Source organism: Euleptes europaea, chromosome 6, assembly GCF_029931775.1.
Source record: "Euleptes europaea isolate rEulEur1 chromosome 6, rEulEur1.hap1, whole genome shotgun sequence".
Lineage (NCBI taxonomy): Eukaryota > Metazoa > Chordata > Lepidosauria > Squamata > Sphaerodactylidae > Euleptes > Euleptes europaea.
In genome coordinates this window covers 18,830,093-18,849,246 of record NC_079317.1, presented here as the reverse complement: position 1 = coordinate 18,849,246, position 19,154 = coordinate 18,830,093, and the positions used below count along the sequence as shown (strand labels likewise).

Here is a 19,154-nt window from a genome sequence, read left to right as displayed (position 1 = left end):
CCAGGCCCAGCGCTGCTGCTGCAGCATCTGGGGACCAGCGTCCGGGCCTGCACACCAGCGCTAGGGCCACTCACACCAGTGTGTACCTTCCGGGCACCGGCGGTGTGGGCCCCTGCGCTGGTGGAGGCCTTCGTCGGCCTCCTAAGGGGTATCGACGCGGCCACCGGCTCAGCTGAGGAATGGGCCATTAGGGTTACCATGTCCCTCTTTGCCATTGGCGGGAGGTTTTGGGGGTGGATCCTGAGGAGGGCAGGGTTTGGGGAGGGGAGTTCACTGCCATAGAGTCCAATTGCCAAAGCTGCCCTTTCCTCTAGGTGAACTGATCAGTTGTAATAGCAGGAGATCAGTTGTATTAGCAGGAGATCTTCAGCTAGTACCTGGAGGTTGGCAACTGTAACCACTATGGCTGAACATCAGTTGTAACTAGCGTTGCCAATTCCAACATGGGAAATTCCTGGAGATTTGGGGGTGGAGCCTGGAGAGGGCAGAGTTGGGCGGGGAGCTTAGTGGGGATATGATTCCACAGAGTCTACATTCCAGGAATTTCTGAAGCTGAAGGTGGCAATCCTAAAACCAGGCAATGCAGCTAAATGGAGGCTTCTTCATGTGGTCATATACACAGGTTCATATGATTTTGACTTTCCACAAGACTGAGTACCAGATGCAAGGGAGTCCCTAGAAGTAACTGGTGTGGTTGGAAACAGAAGAAGGATGGTGCCGAGTTGTTTTCTGTTGCCCCAGAAGGTCGGACCAGAACCAACCGGTTGAAATTACATCAAAAGAATTTCTGTCTAGACATTAGGAAGAATTTTCTACCAGTTAGAGCGGTTCCTCAGTGGAACAGGCTTCCTCGGGAGGTGGTGAGCTCTCCTTCCCTGGAGGTTTTTAAGCAGCGGCTAGATAGGTAATCTGCTACCATTCAGGGTGATGAATCTTGGTTTTGGCTTATTGATAATAAAGTTTTGACTAACCTTTATTATCAATAAGCCAAAACCAAGATTCATCGCCCTGAATGGTAGCAGATTAATTAAGTGAGTTTCAGATCCTAACAATCTGTCAGCAATGCTGATTCTATGACCTTAGGCAGATCATGAGAAGGAGGGCATCTTGGCCATCTTCTGGGCATGGAGTAAGGGTCACTGGTGTGTGTGTGTGGGGGGGGGAGGTAGTTGCGAATTTCTTGCATTGTGTATGGGGTTGGGCTAGATGACCCTGGTGATCCCTTCCAACTCGATGATCCTGTTCTCTTCTACGATCTTACTTGGATCCTACAAAGCACTTCTTACCTCCATAGCTCTCAAGGGTTTACGCCGCACCACGCCACCTCTCAGATTACTGGATGAAATGAGTTGCTGCCCCTGTTTTTGAAATAAACGGATTACTCTGATTGTTCCCCCGCCCCCCATAAAATCTAGAAAAGTCAGTCATCTTTTTTACTTTTTTGATCTTTCCTGTGAATGGCCTGGAAGAAATAGTGTAACTGAAATACTGTAACTCTACCAAAGAGGCTGCTACGAAAGTGGCGCTGGGCTTGGATGATATTTTAATAGCTTTTAAGGTCATAAGGAGTCAGTCCCCTCCCCGCTTTTAACTGTGCGCGCATTAGCATTCCTGTCGGCAAGTCCCTTCTGCCAGTTGAAAAAGACTCAGTTCTTCAACTCCCACACAAAATGTGGAGTCGTTAGGATTCGCAGAGGAGACATCGAAGCAGACTCTGGAGGTTTCCTTTGACAAAAGGGAGCCATATTTACTGAACTCGGTCATGGGCTCCTCGCAGGTGCCCTGTTTCCCACCCCTCCCTGCTCCCTTTTCCTTCCTCCTGCACCCACCTGAATAAACATTGCGTGAATATTGTCTGGTGGCTCTGCTTCTCATTCTTTCCCCGCGTGATGCTATTTTTAGACAGGGGTTTCATCCAATTGCCGTTCAGGAGACTAGTTGTCAAGGCAAGCATGAGAAAGTGGTTGAGGCGGAATTTGTCAATGATTCAGCGGCGCTGGCTGTTGCTAGCTCAGGCTGCATTCACTGGGAAGAATGCAAGCTCCAGTATTCTGCAGTCAGCATTAGATTTCAAAGGGGGAAACTCGGGAGGAATGTTTAGCCAGCCATTCCTCCAAGGAGCTCAGAGTGATGGACATGATCCCCCTTTCCCTATTTTATCCTTACAACAACCCTGCAAGGTAGGTTAGGCTCAGAGAAAGTGATTGGTCATAGAATCACAGAGTTGGAAGGAACCACCAGGATCATCTAGTCCAACCCCCCTGCACAATGCAGGAAATTCACAACTACCTCCCCCCCCCACACCCACTGACCCCTACTCCATGCCCAGAGGATGGCCAAGATGCTCTCCCTCTCATCATCTGCTTAAGGTCATAGAATCAGCATTGCTGACAGATGGCCATTTAGCCACTGCTTCAAAACCTCCAGGGAAGGAGCGCTCACCACCTCCCGAGGAAGCCTGTTCCACTGAGGAACCACTCTAACTGTTCGAAAATTCTTCCTAATGTCTAGATGGAAACTCTCTTGATTTAATTTCAACCTGTTGGTTCTGGTCCGACCTTCTGGGGCAACAGAAAACAACTCGGCACCCTCCTCTATATGACAGCCCTTCAAGTACTTGAAGTTGGTTATCTCAATCTTGGGGGTAATGTTTAGCCAGCCTTTCCTCCAAGGAGCTCAGAGTGATGGACATGATCCCCCTTTCCCTATTTTATCCTTTCAGCACCCTGCAAGATAGGTTAGGCTGAGAGAAAGCAATTGGTCCAAGGTCACCCAGCCTGACGAGCTATCCTGTAAGTATGGGGATCTGAATCTCCTCGACTGACACACTTATTGCTACTCCGTGCTGACTCTCTGATAATGTCTCTGCCACAAAGCTTAGAGAGGGATCCTGGACAAATCACCAGTCTCAGTATAACCTGCCTCACAGGGGTATTGTGAGGATTAAATGCAGTGATCCTACTTTGCAGTGAGATCCTTGGAAGAGGAGTGGAATAGAAATGTAACAAATGCATTGACTATGTACTAGGGTTGCCAGATTCCCCCCGGCAATCGGTGGGGGATGGGGGGGTTGGGGTGCCAGATCCAGGCTGGGAAACTCCTGGCAATTTGGGGATGGAGCCTGGGGAGGACAGGGACCTCAGTGGGGTATAATGCCATAGAGTCCACCCTCCTAAGCATCCATTTTCTCCAGGGGAACAACTGATCTCTGTAGTCTGGAGATGAGCTGTAATTCAGGGGGGATCCCCAGGTCCCACCTGGAAGCTGGCATCCCTAGATCCAGCAAGGGTCTGCTCATGCTGTTGCATTTAATGGTCTGACTAGGAACATTTCACATGTGTAAATTTAGCCATATACAGAAGTCACCTGAAAGAGCCCTATTAAATGTAAAAGATTTGAAGCAGATTTATGTTCTTCTGAATTAATCTCTTCCCCCCATTAATTAGATTTTTTTAAAAAACTAAAACTATTCATACAGAGGAAGGGAGATATCCTGGATTTAGGGAATGTAACGAGGGGGGAAAGGATTATAATCTCTTCTGTAGTTTGCTGGACAGTCACTATCTCATGGTTTTCCAGTTTAAAACGGCAGGTAGGCATGTTGCCTGTTATTCAATAGCAACCGTGATGTAATTAGTTCAGAATAATTAATTATGAGGATCAATGGAAAGATCACAAAACGGCAAGCAAGCTTTCAAGTTCCCCAGAATCTTCTTCAGGCTACATGTTCAGTAAAAAAAGAAGGCAAAGCAGACCACGGTTATGTCAGCAGTGCTAGATTCTTGAACACATGGAACTGCCTTACGCTAGCCCTGTTCACAAGTTACAGTGATCACACATACAGTCTGTGTACACTTAAGAACATAAGAATATAAGAAAGGCCCTGCTGGATCAGACGAAGGCCCATTAAGTCCATTAGTCTGTTCACACCGTGGCCGGCCAGGTGCCTCTAGGAAGCTCACAAACAAGACAACTGCAGCAGCACCATCCTGCCTGTGTTCCAAAGCACCCAATATAATAGACATGCTCCTCTGATACTAGAGAGAATAGGTATGCATCATGACTAGTATCCATTTTTACTAGTAGCCATGAATACCCCTCTCCTCCATGAACATGTCCATTCCCCTCTTAAAGTCTTCCAAGTTGGCAGCCATCACCACATCCTGGGGCAGGGAGTTCCACAATTTGACTTGATTGTTCTTTGTGCATACGTTGAGTAATTCTCATGTTACAGTCAAGGCATGTGCAGCTGAGCTTGTGACACCCTCCCCCCATTTACCCAGGTACTGGTTCCCCCATTCATAAAATGAAGGCATGTTGGCTCTTTCTTATAAACAGATATACACACATACAGGCAGGGTTTGCCTGTATGTTCTCTGGAATGTGTGGACAGGGAAACTAAACCAGATTATTGGTTTATCAAGGTCAGCATTATCTACTCTGATCTGCGCTCATTCTCTGGGGCCATCGCTTCCTACATGGTCCTTTTAACTGTAGGTCCTGAGGGACTGAATCTGGGACTCAGTGGTAAAAGGTCCGTTGTGATGCGCCGCTTCCGGGTGTAAACCGGAAGCGATGTGATCGCCCTTGGCGCGGCCGCACGCAAGCGATCCTTGCCTCAGCTCCACCCCAAAAACCTCTTGCCAGAGCCAAGGTAGGACCTGGCGACCCTACTTTCACCCCATCTGCTACCTGATCCTTTTAACTGGAGATGCCAGGGAGTGAACCTGGGACCTTCTGCATGCAAAGCAGATTCTCTACAACTGAGCCAAGACCATTCCTCACTGTATTATTATTATTGACAATAATGTAGGCTCCAAGGCCCTAGCCCTAGGTGGGGATCAGGAATTGCAGGTGCCTTGATGTTGTGGAGGAGGATCTCCTCGGATTATCAGCTGCCATTTTTTAAAAGGTAGGTTAAGGTGAGAGTGTGTGACTGGCCCAAGGTCATCTAGCAAGCTTCTGTGGTAGAGTCAGAATTTGAACCTGGCTCTCCCAAGTCCTACCCTGACACCACACCACACCCCTTGATACCAGATGGACAAAAGGATGTGATTCTTCACTCAATAAGTTATTATGGCCGCTAGCCTAAGCATATTTGCCCGGAAGTATGCCCCACTGAATAAAATGGTGCTTACTTCCAAATAGTCCTGATTAGGAGAGCTCCTTAATCTGTGGGAATTCACTGCCAGTGAATTTAATCATGGACACCAGCAGAGAGGGCTTTAAAAAGGGGTTAGAGAGACTCAGGGAGGTCCACCAAAGGTTACTAGCCACGATGACCAAAGGGAACCTCCACAACCAGAGGTAGTGAATCTCTGAATGTCAGTGGTAGGAAGCAGCATCAGGGGAAGGCCTTGGCCACCATGCCCTGTTATTTGGCCCTGGTTAGCCGTTGTGTGAAACAGGATGCTAGGAAGGGTTGCCAACCTCCAGGTGGTAGCTGGAGATCTCATAGAATCATAGAGTTGGAAAGGGTCCCTACAGGCCATCTAGTCCAACACCCTGCTTAATGCAGAATCAGCCTAGAGCAGTGGTTCCCAACCTTTTTTTGACCAGGGACCACTAGGACTTTTTAGTTCGGTGCAGGGACCCCAAGGTTCAAAATAAAAATTCCGAGAATTTTAAAATAAACTTTAATCATAACTGTTAGTTAAATATTAAACTTATAAAAATATATATATTCAAATATTATTCTAATAGAGAACTTTTAATTGAAAATATTAATTTATTATGGGTTTATAACTTTCTTTCGCGGACCTTAATTTAGTTCTCGCGGACCCCTGGGGGTCCACGGACCCCTGGTTGGGAACCAGTGGCCTAGAGAATCCCTGACAAGTGCTTGCCCAGCCTCTGCTTAAAGACTGCCAGTGAGCGGGGAGCTCACCAATTACTTAGGTAGCTGATTCCACTGTCAAATAACTCTTACTGTAAAAAAGTTTTCCTAATATCCAACCGGTACCTTTCCACCTGCAATTTAAACCCATTATTGTGATTCCTATCCTCTGCTGCCATCAGGAACAGCTCCCTGCTCTCCTCTAATTGACAGCCCTTCAAACTGTAACCAGCCACGAGGCACATGGTTCCTCTGCTATAAGTAAAGGTCTATGCTATGCTGTTGTTAGGCTTGCCAACCTCCAGGTACTAGCTGGAGATCTCCTGCTAATACAGTTGCTCTCCAGCTGATAGAGATCACTTCACCTGGAAAAAATGGCTGCTTTGGCAATTGGACTCTATGGCATTGAAGTCCCTCCCTTCCCCAAACCCCACCCACCTCAGACTCCACCCCAAAAACCTCCTGCTAGTGGCAAAGAGGGACCTGGAAACCCTATCAGGTTGGCAGCCCAGTCAGGCTGGCAGTGGCTCTCCGGAGTCTCAAGCCGAGGTCTTTCATATCACCTACTGCCTTGTCCTTTTAACTGGAGATGCCAGGGATTGAACCTGGGACCATCTGCATACAGAGCAGAGGCTCTTCCACTGAGCCACAGCCAAAGTCCAGTGTGGGAATTACAAATGGTCTGCAAACTACAAAGGAAGTGGCAGCTTCAGAGGATGGACTCAATAATATACCCTGGAGTCTAGGAGAAATGTTAAGTCCTAGAGTGAAGTAGCACCTCTGCTAAACTCCCTCCCTTCTCCAGACTCTAACCTCCGAAGGCAACATCCTAAATTTCCAGGAATTTCCCGAGATGGAGCTGGTGGCAACCCTACATGCAGCCCTACCAGTTGGACACCTATTGGACATTTGAGCAATGAACAGAGAACCCTGGAATTCATCTTGAAAGCTGCTGAATGTGTGGACACTTTAAGTATGACTTTTAAATGAAGGAATGGCAACAATGGCAAAAATCAATCCCTTGGTCAGCACAGTGATTATCAGCACAAGACTCTTTAAGGAAGCAACCTTAAGCAAGTCTACTTAGAAGCGAGCCCCATTTTATTCAGTGAGGCTTACTCCCAGGAAAGTGTTTATTAGGACAGACAGTCTAAGTTAGCTTCTTTCTTTCTTTCTTTCTTTCTTTCTTTCTTTCTTTCTTTCTTTCTTTCTTTCTTTCTTTCTTTCTTTCTTTCTTTCTTTCTTTCTTTCTTTCTTTCTTTCTTTCTTTCTTTCTTTCTCTCTCTTTCTTTCTTTCTTCTTTCTTTCTTTCTTTCTTTCTTTCTTTCTTTCTTTCTTTCTTTCTTTCTTTCTTTCTTTCTTTCTTTCTTTCTTTCTTTCTTTCTTTCTTTCTTTCTTTCTTTCTTTCTTTCTTTCTTTCTTTCTTTCCTAGCTCGCATAGCCCTAAAAGAAGAGCTTCTCTGTATGTATAGAAGAGGGTTTTTTTTTCTTCAAACATAAAAAGTCACAGAAGCGAATACCAAATGAAAGGTGCGAAATTACAGCTCGAAAATGAGCATGCAGTTACAATTTCTTACAAAGTGCCCTGCAGCTAGCTGATGATGAACAAGAAGTTTCCCTTAACAGCTCCTAATGGCCCATCAGGCTAGACTAGATCTAAAACGCTTCTGGGAAACATGCATCAGAAACCACACTGATCTCTAAAGTGGGTGGGCGGGGCACGGATTGCAAGGAACAGGGGAAGGAGAAAACTTGTGCGAGTTTGAATGGGGCCAGAGGAAGAGCCACATTATTACCTTATGTTGAGCTGCTACTGAATTTCACGGATGGAGCCCATTTGCATTCTTCTAGGCAACCACAAAAGGGAAGTCTGGGGAAGCACATACACATGAACACATGAAGTGGCCTTATACTGAATCAGACCCTTGGTCCATCAAAGTCAGTATTGTCTACTCTGACCAGCGGCAGCTCTCCAGGTTCTCAGGCAGAGGTCTTTCCCATCACCTACTTGCCTCGACCCTTTAACTGGAGATGCTGGGGGTTGAACCTGGGACCTTCTGCATGCCAAGCAGATGCTTGAGCCGCAGCCCCTCCCCAAGCAAGCAGCCTTGTTCCGTAACCTCATCCTTTTTGTTCTAAGCTCTCATGCTGCTGTTTCTCCAAATAGGGCTCTTTTGATTCCGGTATCACCATTACCTATTAGCACTATTACTGCTGCTGATGCTCTTATTCCAAATAGAGTTCTTTGGTTCTGGAACCATCACTACCACACTACTACTACTACTATTACTGCTGCTGATGTTACTCCAAAAGGGGTTCTTTGGTTCAGCAACTACCCCCCCACCACCACCACTACTGTTGTGCCTGTAAATATCCCCCTGGAACACAATCCACATTATACGATTGTACCGCCATCATGTATTCCCCTGGCGGGCTCCTTGGTGTTAGAGAGAAAGCCTCCCCATAGCCTTGAATCCACTGTTATCTAAGCTGAGTAGAGCTCCTATTCTCTGTGCGCCTGCGTATCTGCAAACCTCCCCCTTGCATCTGCATCTGCAAGAAGGCGCTGTGCTTACTCCGCATTCTTTGGAAGTGTGTTCAGTATTCTGCCTTATATGGAATATGAATTTGCCTCCTTATATGAGAAGGTATCCGCCTCTTTGAATGAAGTATAAAAATTTTCCTTTTCCTTTGTTCGTGATGGCAGCCTCTCGCTCTGTTTTTCGGGTCTGCCACCCGATTCTCTGCTGGGCCAAATAAAAGAACTGTTTCTGTAACCCAACCTCCTCCCTATTGTCTTTATTGGACTCTACGGATAATTGGGTCACAACACTACACTACTAATACGGCTACTCCAAATTGAGTTCTTTGGTTCCAGGAACAGCACTAGGGAGCCAGCATGGTGTAGTGGTTAAGAGAGGTGGTTTGGAGCAGTGGATTCTGATCTGGAGAACCTGGTTTGATTGCCCACTCCTCCACATGAGCGGCGGAGGCTAATCTGGTGAACTGGATTTGTTTCCCCGCTCCTCCACATAAAGCCAGCTGGGTGACCTTGGGCTAGTCACAGTTCTCTTAAGTCTTGGGCTAGTCACAGTTCTCTCACCCCACCTATCTCCCAGGGTGTCTATTGTGGTGAGGGGAAGGGAAGGTGATTGTAAGCCGGCTTACAATCACCTTCCCTTCCCCTCACCACAACAGACACCCTGGGAGATAGGTGGGGAGGGGCTTGTTTGGGGAGGGGCTGTGGCTCAAGCATCTGCTTGGCATGCAGAAGGTCCCAGGTTCAATCCCTGGCATCTCCAGTTAAAGGGACTAGGCAAGTAGGTGAAAGACCTCTGCCTGAGATTCTTCCTTAAGTGGTAGATTCTTCCTTAAGTGGTAAAGAAAGCCGGCATATAAAAACCAACCCTCCTCCTCCTCCTCCTTCTTCACTACCACCATCACCTCATCCTCCTGCTGTTAATGCTAATGGGCTTCTTTAGTTCTGGAACCACCACTATCACTGCCTTCTACTTCAAATGGGGTTCTTTGGATCTGGGGGTCACCACTACCTCTTCCTCCTTCTTGACAGTAACTTCCTTGCAAGGTTTTGCAAAACTCCACTTGAAGCACAGTAGTGAGCGCCATTTCTTTGCTTAGAGATTCTCAAGGGTTCCAGAATGAGTGGTCATTTATGCACGGATACTTTCACTCACGTTCACCCTCCATCTGTCTCAGTTGTTCCTTGGAGTTATGCATGAGTTTTCCCTCCATTAGAGATGACCTTGCTGCCAGCCCTCACAAATCCCAAGACTTCCCATCCCTCTGTTAAACCCGATTCTTCCCTCTCCCCTGAGCTCAGCCCAGGTGAAATCTCCATGCATAAGGCAAAGTGCAGGACACACAAGCTTAATTTCGCTCACAGCCAATTACAACGCATCGTGTAAAGAGGCAGGGATTCAAATTCTTCCTGCTCCTTCGGAGCTCTTTCTGAGCAGAAGAAAGGCTTTTTAAAACTGAGGCTTGGATTTCTCCCCCCTCCCCTTTTCAGATTGCTCCATTTTTGGTTTCATGTTCTTAAAATGCTTTTTTATGTGGCAATTGGTTTTGGGGAAAAGGGAACTTTTCTCTCACTACAGCCAATTACAAAGCAGCATTTAAAGGGGTGGGGATTCAAATACTTCCTGATTTGAGCTTGGAGACTGTTGGTGCATAGACTCCCAACAGGAAAGTGTGGGTTCAATGAGCAATGAACCTCAGGTAAAACTCCCATGCATAAACGACCTAAGGTTGACCAGCAATAGCGAATACGTTAATGCAGAGGAAACAACTTCGGTTGTTTATGCATGGGACTTTTACCTGGGGTTTGATGCTCGCTCGACCCACACTTTTCTGTTGTGAATCCAAAAATTGCTATGCACCAGCAAAGTCACCAAGCTCAAATCTGGAAGCATCTGAGTCCCCGTCCCTTGAAAATGCTGCTTTGTAATTGGCTGTAGTGCTTACTGTGAGAAAAATGTCCAGTTCCCCTCTCCCCCAAGTGGAAATCTAAGTACCATTTTAAAAACCATTTTAAATAAGGAGCTCTTTAAAAGGAATGGGGGGGGGAACCAAAGCGTTGTTTAAAAACCCTTTCTTATGTGAGACAAATGTCTGCTCAGAAAGAACTCCAGGTGGCAGACAAAAATCAGGAAGCATTTGTGTCCCCGCCCCTTGAAACGCTGCTTTGTAATTGGCTGTAGTGCTTACTATGAGAAAAACGTCTCTCACACACACCCAGCTCCCCTGTCCTGTGATTGGCTTATGCATGGAGATGCGGACGATTTGACCCAGGCTGATCTCAGGGGAGATCGAAGAATTGGGATTTAACAGGAATGGGAAGACTTGGAATTTGCAAGGGCTGGCCATGAGGTCATCCCTAATGGACAGAAAACTCATGCAAAACTTCAAGGAACAACCAAGTCAGTCTGGAGGTGAACATGAGTGACAGTACCCATGCATAAAGGACCTTACAAGACACTCGTTTTGAATAATGCCATGCCAAGGTGTTGCTTTAAAGATTAATTAAACTACAATATATCAAGCTGGCCTAGTAGACTCATGAATAATTCTCCATGAGATACAGGGGAAGTCTGGGTTAGGGCTGTCGATTCGGTTCGTCCCGAACCGAAAAACAGCCGAACTTCCCCTGATTCGGCGGTATTTAGTTCGGATGGAACCAAACTCAAAACAGGCGGGAAAACGGGGAGCCGAATTCAGTGAGTTTGGGGTGTTCGGCGAATAAATTCAGCAAATTCGGAGTTCGGCACAGCAGCATAACCGTCAGTTAGTAAGCAGCATTCTCCTGCGGCCAATCGGTGGCCAAGCTGGGTCTTCTTCCCCACCCTTAATGTCCATCGCTGACAATGGGGGTTTGCAATTAGCAGAGCTTGCTGCCCATGCCCAAAGCTCCCAGCCCCGACAAACAGCTGAGCTGCGGGGAGCAAGGGCAGGGCAGGTGCGAAGAAGATGGAACAGAAGACATCCACAGTAAGACCCATTTTGGGGCTTTTCTCTATAATTTTTCTCCTGTATGTGTGTGTGTGGGGGGGAAGCAGAGTCTGTGTGTGTGTGGGGAGGGAGCAGTTTCTGTGGGTGGGTGGGGGGAAGCCAAAGGGGGCTTTCGCCTGTTCTGCAGGGGGGGGTGCCCCCTGATGGAACAGAAGACATCCACAGTAAGACCCATTTTGGGGCTTTTCTCTTTAATTTTTCTCCTGTGTGTGTGTGTGTGTGTGTGTGGGAAGCAGAGTCTGTGTGTGGGTGGGGAGGGAGCAGTTTCTGTGGGTGGGTGGGGAAGCCAAAGGGGGCTTTTGCCTGTTCTGCAGGGGTGTGTGTGCCCCCTGACCCTCTCTCTCCCTGGTTTGAAGGGGGGGCTTCAGTTGTGTGTCCTCAGGTTTTCCCTCATTCATAAGATCGGTTAGGTCTATTTTGATGCTTGCTCAGAACTGGTTTTCAAATGGTGACTTAAAGAATGCATTTGCCTGGTCCTGAGTCCGATGCAAAAGGGGAAATTCCACCCCCTCCTGCTCCTTATGCATAGCTAGCTGCCTCTGTCCCTTTCCATGGTTTGCAAACTCCCAGGTGTCAGGTGTTGCTTTGCATGGTTGCAAACATGTTGCTTTGCATGGTTTGCATGGCTGCAATTGTGTTGCTTTGCATGGTTTGCATGGCTGCAAATGTGTTGCTTTGCATGGTTTGCAAACTTCTTCACACCTGCCCTGCCCTTGCTCCCCGCAGCTCAGCTGTTTGTCGGGGCTGGGAGTTTCGAGAGTGGGCGGCAAGCTCTGCTAATTGCAAACCCCCATTGTCAGAGATGCACATTAAGGAGGGGGACCCCTTTCGGGGCCCATATCTCAGCCCCCCCTGACCCAATCTTTACAAAACTTGGGGGTTCTTGCAAGAAGAATCCCCTCAAGCCTGGGACCTCTACCCCCAAAAATGCCCCCCGGAGCTGCAGAAAGGCGCAATTGTGTTTTTAATGGCTCTATTCAGCCGAATTTTTTTTCAAACTCCGGATCTCATGCCGAATTGCAAGGACCCGAAGCGGGGGAGTTTGGACTTCGGCATTTCCCGAATAAAAACGGGCCAAATTTTGCCAAATCTGAATTTTACTGAATTTTTTTTTGAACAGCCCTAGTCTGGGTTTCATTTGTTCCCAAGGTTAGTCGGCCCGGCAGAAAGAGTAGACTTCTGCTGATTACACTTTGTCTTTTACATTCTGAAGCAATTGCAGCATCCCAGTGGACTCCGACTCAATAGCTTTAATTACAAGGCTTGAAAAATTGAGTTGTGTGTGTGGATCCAATTGGAATGGACTTAATAGCCATCCAAATGAGAATTTGGCCCCCTTTTTATCTGCAGGACTTGGAACTCCTGTGAAAATGAGAGTACAAACTAGATCAATAAGTGCTCTTCAACGTAGCATGAAAAATCAGTTCAGGCAAGAATCGCCATGTGATCCAATTGTGCCATCGGGCTGCCGAAATACATTAAAAGATCCCAGAAATAAATGCAACTGCTCCCAAACCCTCTAGGACTCCAATATGAGAAGTATGCCAACCATGCGGGATATTTTAAAGTTTCAACATGTACCAAGCTGTGTACTCACGCTTCTCTGTCTCCACCCCCAAACCAGCGCTCCCTCCCTTCTGTCTCTGCTGTGCTCAGAACTTAGCAATTTACAGCTCTGAAAAACCTGGACCAGTCCATGGTACAACACTGATTCAGGATTACAAGCCAACAAAGCAAATCTCAATGCTGATGACATTCAGCCTGTTCTATTGTAAATGATCAGTGGCATTCAACTAATCAAATCTCTTTTTTTTCTAAAAAAAAAAGGGGGGATTGTGTGTGTGCCCCCACCCCCATCTATGCTTTCCAAGGCTGCCAGACGACAAAATCTGATACAGGATACTGTATGCAGAGTGGAAGATTCGCACAACTGAGGCAACAGTCTCCTAGCAACCATAGATCCTCGAAGAAGACTTCCCTGATAGCCATTAAAATGTATGTTAATAGTATTAGGCATTAAACAAAATTAAAAAATTAAATATTGGTAAGGTTCATGCCTAATGAGAAGAAGACTGTGAACCGGATCTTCAGTGATGTGTTGGGATGTCGGAAACCGTATTGCTGAACTCATACATAATTCAGTTAGCAGAGAGGCCCGGGCAAGTGAAGTACCAAACCAAAATGTAAGGGATGTTGTGCAAACATTTTTTTCCTTTCTCCTTCCTGCACAAAAGCCCCTACCCCTCTTTGGGAGAGTTTTTTTTTTAGGGGGGGATACTCCCTTGATGAACTGGTGCAAATAGGGATGCCAGCCTCCAGGTGTGACCTGGGGATTTCCTGGAATTACAGCTCATTTAAAGATTACAGAGATCAGTTCCCTTGGAGAAAATTGATGTTTTGGAAGGTGGACTCTGTGGCATTATATCCCACTGAGGTCCCTGTTCTCCCCAGGCCCCATTCTCAGATCTCCAGGAGTTTCCCATCCTGGAGCTGGCAACCCTACCCCCCCCCCCCATCCCTTGCTGGTGGCCAAGGGAGAGGCAGCACGGTGTGAAAAACTGGGTTTGATTCTCCACTTCTCCACATGAGCGGTGGACTCTAATCCGGTGAACCAGGTTGGTTTCGCCACTCCTCCACATGACACCTGCTGGGTGACCTTGGGCCAGTCACAGTTCTCTCCAAACTCTCTCAGCCCCACCTACCTCACAAGATGCCTGTTGTGGGGAGGGGAAGGCAATTGTAAGCCACTTTGAGACTTCTTAAAAGTAGAGAAAAGTGTGGTATAAAAACCAAGTCTTCTTCTTCTTCTTAGGTCCAAACCTGTTTGCACAAGGGTGGGTGTCCAGGAAAGGAGAATCTCTGTTGCCATGGCAGCCCAGCTAACACTCCCTCACCCTCATCAGGTAACATATAGCTGTCTAGCTGGGAACAGCATGAATGGGAACGTGCTTTCTGAAAACACACATTCCATTTGAAGTATATGCAAAGGTATACTAATCATGTGAAGGTGTACTAAGACTGGGAGGGGATATGATAACCATCTTCAAGTACTTGAAAAGCTGTCACATAGAGGATGGTGCCGAGTTGTTTTCTGTTACCCCAGAAAGTCAGACCAGAACCAGTGGTTTGAAATTAAATCTAAAGAGTTTCCATCTATGACATTAGGAAGAATTTTCTAACAGTTAGAGTGGTTCCTCAGGGGAACCGGCTTCCTCGGGAGGTGGTAAGTGCTCCTTCCCTGGAATTTTTAAGCAGAGGCTAGATGGCCATCTGTCAGCAATGCTGATTCTATGACCTTAGGAAAATCATGAGAGGGAGGACATCTTGGCCATCTTCTGGGCATGGAGGAGGGGTCACTGGATGTGTGTGGGAGACACTAATCTGGTGAACCGGGTTGCCTACCCACTCCTACACATGAAGCCAGCTGGGTGACCTTGGGCTAATCACAGCTCTCTTAGAGCTCTCTCAGTCCCGCCTACCTCACAGGGTGTCTGTTATGGGGAGGGGAAGGGAAGGTGATTGTAAGCTAGTTTGATTCTTCTTTAAGTGGTAGAGAAAGTCAGCATATAAAAACCAACTCTTCTTCGCATTCAGAAGCCTCCGGATGCCTGTGACCACAGCTGTCTCTTCTGCCAGATGCCTCTTCTGCCCTTGTGGCGCCTTCACCCACTGCCATCGATTGCTCATTCACAGTCTTAGCAGCACCTGACTTCTTCTGCCTTCACAGAAGAACGGGGAAATCATGACTACCTCTTCCACTGCAGTTCCCTTCTTCCTTTCTGTCAGCAGAAAAAAAAACCAAGCAGTGCTGGAAGCTGTGTGTGTGAGAAAGTATGCGGTAGCAGGTGGCAGGGCTGAGAGGGCTGGAAGGGATCTCTGTCTGTTTTTGCAGATGCCCATGGCTATTGACTATGACAGCTGCTCTAGTGGCCATCAGGAGGTCCCAGAAAATATGCCAGCTGTATCGCAGGCTGTTGTATGAACCGGACCGTAGTCAAATGCTGTTTTCCAGCACAGTGCAATTTCAGCTTCTGCAGCAAAAAGGAAGCTGCCCTATTCAGCACACTCAGGAATTCCCTGAAGTGCCCCTGTACATCCTGCTGCTTATTTTAATTTAAAGCAATTGCTTAGAAAAGAGCGTCATGTTACAAGAGACACAAGGCTGCCACTCAAATGGAAGTCTTGTGTTATTCCCCCCTTCCCCTCATAACTTGCCTCATGCTCTGATGTCATTATGCTGCATGATTCCTGACTCCTGTTCTGTGCCATTGGTTGCTGCTGTTGCGGGGAGAGCAGGATCAGTGCTCAGCACAATAACATCAAGACATGAGGTCATTTGTGCTACACCTTACAGGGAGAGGGAAGAAATCCGACGCAAAGCTCCTGTTTTCTGTGGAAGTCCAACATTTCTTACAATATGTATCTGTGCACTGTTCTGTGTAAACCCTGGTTTGCCCCACCTACGAATTTTTTCATAAAAGACAGGTACTTTAATTTGTGGTGTCAGTTTCCATTTAAGGAGTGAGTACCAGTACTTTTTTTTTTTTTAAGAATAGCAAAATTTCTAGTTTTAGAGAAATACTGGAAGCTAGTATCCTCCCATACACATCAAACTCCACCCACTGGATCTGGTTAATTTCCCCTGCCAAAGATTCCCTTTAATTTCAGGTGGATTTTTCATGATCAAATGACTGTACTGGAACCAATATGGTGTATTGGCTGTGGTGCTGGACTGGGAAGACTCAGGCTAAAATCCCCTTTCAGTCTTGAGGTTTACTGGGTGACCTTGTTCTCTCACTCTGACCTACCTCACAGTTAAGGTTGCAAGCTCCAGTTTGGGAAATAGCTGGAGATTTTGGGGGTGGAGCCTGAGGAGGGTGAGGTTTGGAGAGGGGAGGGACTTCAATGCCATAGAGTCCAATTGCCAAAGAGTCCATTTCCTTCAGGGGAACTGATCTCTGTTGCCTGGAGGTCAGTTGTAATAGCAGGAGACCTCCAGCCACCACCTGGAGGTTGGCAACCCTACTCACAGGGTTGTTACAGGGGATAAAAAGGAGAGAAGAAAACCATATGCGCCATTCCAGACTCTTCAGAACAAAGGTGGTATTACACTATGGTCGATTTGTCATGCCAAAATGATTCTGAAGATGAAAAATCTCCATTTAGCCATAGTAAATAGGGTTGCCAGGCCCCTCTTCACCATCGGCGGGAGGTTTTTGGGGAGGAGCCTGAGGAGGGCAGGGTTTGGGGAGGGGAGGGACTTCAATGCCATAGAGTGCAATAGGCAAAGCAGCCATTTTCTCCAGGTGAACTGATCTCTATCGGCTATAGATTGGTTGTAATAGCAGGAGATCTCCAGCTAGTACCTGGAGGTTGGCAACCCTAATATTAAGGTGCTCATCTGTTTTTTGATACCAATAATTTTTAGACATTTAAATACACAGAGATACTTTGGGTTTGGGAGAGGATCTTTCAAATATCTGATGGCTAGGAGGAAATAATGGATTTTACCTTCATTTCTTTGAACCCTATATGGTGGCCTCACTTTGCAAGGAAGGCTAGCTATAGCCTACCTCTGCCCTAAGGAGTTCCAGGCAATGTGTGGCTACTGCCTTAGGACTGTACGAGAGGTCTGGGAAACAAAGCATGTGAGTCAGTTTATACGGAACAAAGCATTATGAATTGTTTTTAAGCCAGCGGAAACCATTGTGCTAATTAAGTCCTTCGGAACAAACTCATAAGCATAAGAAGAATGTATTTTCTGACATACGATCTTGCCATATGGAGAGTTCTATTCTTCCCTCCATAGCCATTTTCTTCTAAGCCACCCTGCTTAAGTTTCACCCCGCTGTTTTTCCCTTCTCACTTCCAGCCATATGGCATGTGGGAGATGGGAAGGGCGACCTCTTTCAGCCACAGGGCTTGACATATGGGGAGTGGCTCAGGTGTCATGGAAAGAGCGGGCAAGAAACAGAACCCCAGCCCACCCGACAAAGTGGCAGGGATTTTCACGTGTTATGCCAGACACCTGAAACTCTTAACCTGATCCATGGTCTTCGGGTTAAATTTCGAGGGCAAAGAGAGTGAAAACTGGTCTCTCCTCCTTGAAGTGGACGGCTGAGGATCTGGATCAAAAGATGCACTCAGAATATGTGACCCCCCACTTTCCTTGATGCTTCTGGGTAGCTGTAGCTTCTGTGTTGCTGGCAATGCAACAGCATCACTTCTGTCATGTACCAGAATTGTTGCCATCACATCACCAACATCATGGTGATGCTCTGGTATTTGGGCAAAAGCTCTAAGGTAGAAGCCATTTTTCCATAGAATTTTCATAGAATATTTGGGCAACAACTCTAAGGAAGAAGAAGAAAAGTTGGTTTTTATATGTTGACTTCCTCTACCATTTAAGGGAGAATCAAACCGGTTTACAATCACCTTCCCTTCCCCTCCCCACAACAGATACCCTGTGAGGTGGGTGGGGCTGAGAGAGTTCAGAGAGAGCTGTGACTAGCCCAAGGTCACCCAGCTGGCTTCAGGAGGAGTGGGGAAACCAACCCAGTTCACCAGGTTAGAATCCACCGCTCATGTGGAGGAGTGGGGAATCCAACCCGGTTCTCCAGACCACCACTCCAAACCACCACTCTTAACCACTACACCAGCAGAAGAAGAACCACTACACCACGCTGGCTGTGAACGTGCCCTGTGCTATATAGACTGGCAGTGCAGGAGTCTCTGAGTTGGCAGAAACCTCTATATCAAGCTATCAATTGCATTTTTTATTCTCCCCCCTCCCCAAGGAGTTCAAGGCAGCATGCACAGTTCTCCTCTCCTCCATTTTATTCTCACAACAACCCTGGGGGGTAGGCTGAAAGAGAGTGACCCACCCAAGGTTATCCAGCACCTGCCTTGGGAAGACTTTCCTATCACAAATCCTTCCTTCCTGAGCAATGATGTAAGGATTGTGACTATTTCTCCCTAGTTTCCTCCCCAACCAGTTGCTCTCATCCCTACTGGAGAAAAGCTATGGATACTCGTAATTTTTCCCCAGTGAGGGGGGGAAGCAGCTTGGGAGGTTATTTTATGGTGCAAGTCGAGGGAGTTAAATAGCCCCCTCTGTTTAAAAAAAATAATCATTGAAGAAAATAGCCTTGGAACTACTGAGGTGTGGTTTGGACTGCCTGGCTCCCACATGCCATACTACACAATCTCTGTGTAGTGTATAGTTTTGTCAAAAGTAGTAGTTTTGTCAAAGAGTAAAATATGGCATGTTAAGGTAATTGTCGCCTATGGTGTGTACATAGGGTTGCCAACCTCCAGGTAACAACAGAAGATGTCCTGCTATTACAACTGATCTCCAGCCAATAGAGATCAGTTCCCCTGAAGAAAATGGCCGCTTCGGCCATTGGACTCTAAGGCATTGAAGTCCCTCCCCTCCCAAACCCCGCCCTCCTCAGGCTCCGCCCACAAAATCTCCCGCCGATAGCAAAGAGGGACCTGGCAACCCTATGTGTACATGTCTTCCCCCCCACTCCCACATTTGTCCCTGTCCTTGGTCAAACAGGTTTGTGGGGGTTTGAGAACTTCAAAAACCTGCAACACCTGTTGACCAGAGATGATAGTCAGTCCAAGTACATGCAAACCAATGGTGGTTCTATCACATACCACCCTCAATATTACTGAAAACGATTATCTGTCTTTAGCCTTTGATTCAGTGTGTTCTACAAGGAAGGGTCAGGATTTGTCTTATAGTACAAAAATGAATTGGTTCTGGTGCCTGTTCTTCTGCTAT

At 46.9% G+C, this 19,154-nt stretch overlaps 1 protein-coding gene and 1 non-coding gene across 2 annotated transcripts in view; both read right to left on the bottom strand.

The window, feature by feature from the left end:
* Window positions 1-19,154, bottom strand: part of BEGAIN (brain enriched guanylate kinase associated) — a 253,236-nt gene that overhangs the window by 199,833 nt on the left and 34,249 nt on the right. The gene's annotated exons all lie outside the window — the stretch shown is intronic.
* On the bottom strand, window positions 6,421-6,489 carry TRNAT-UGU (transfer RNA threonine (anticodon UGU)). The gene has a single exon. It is a non-coding gene; the product is annotated as a tRNA-Thr (tRNA).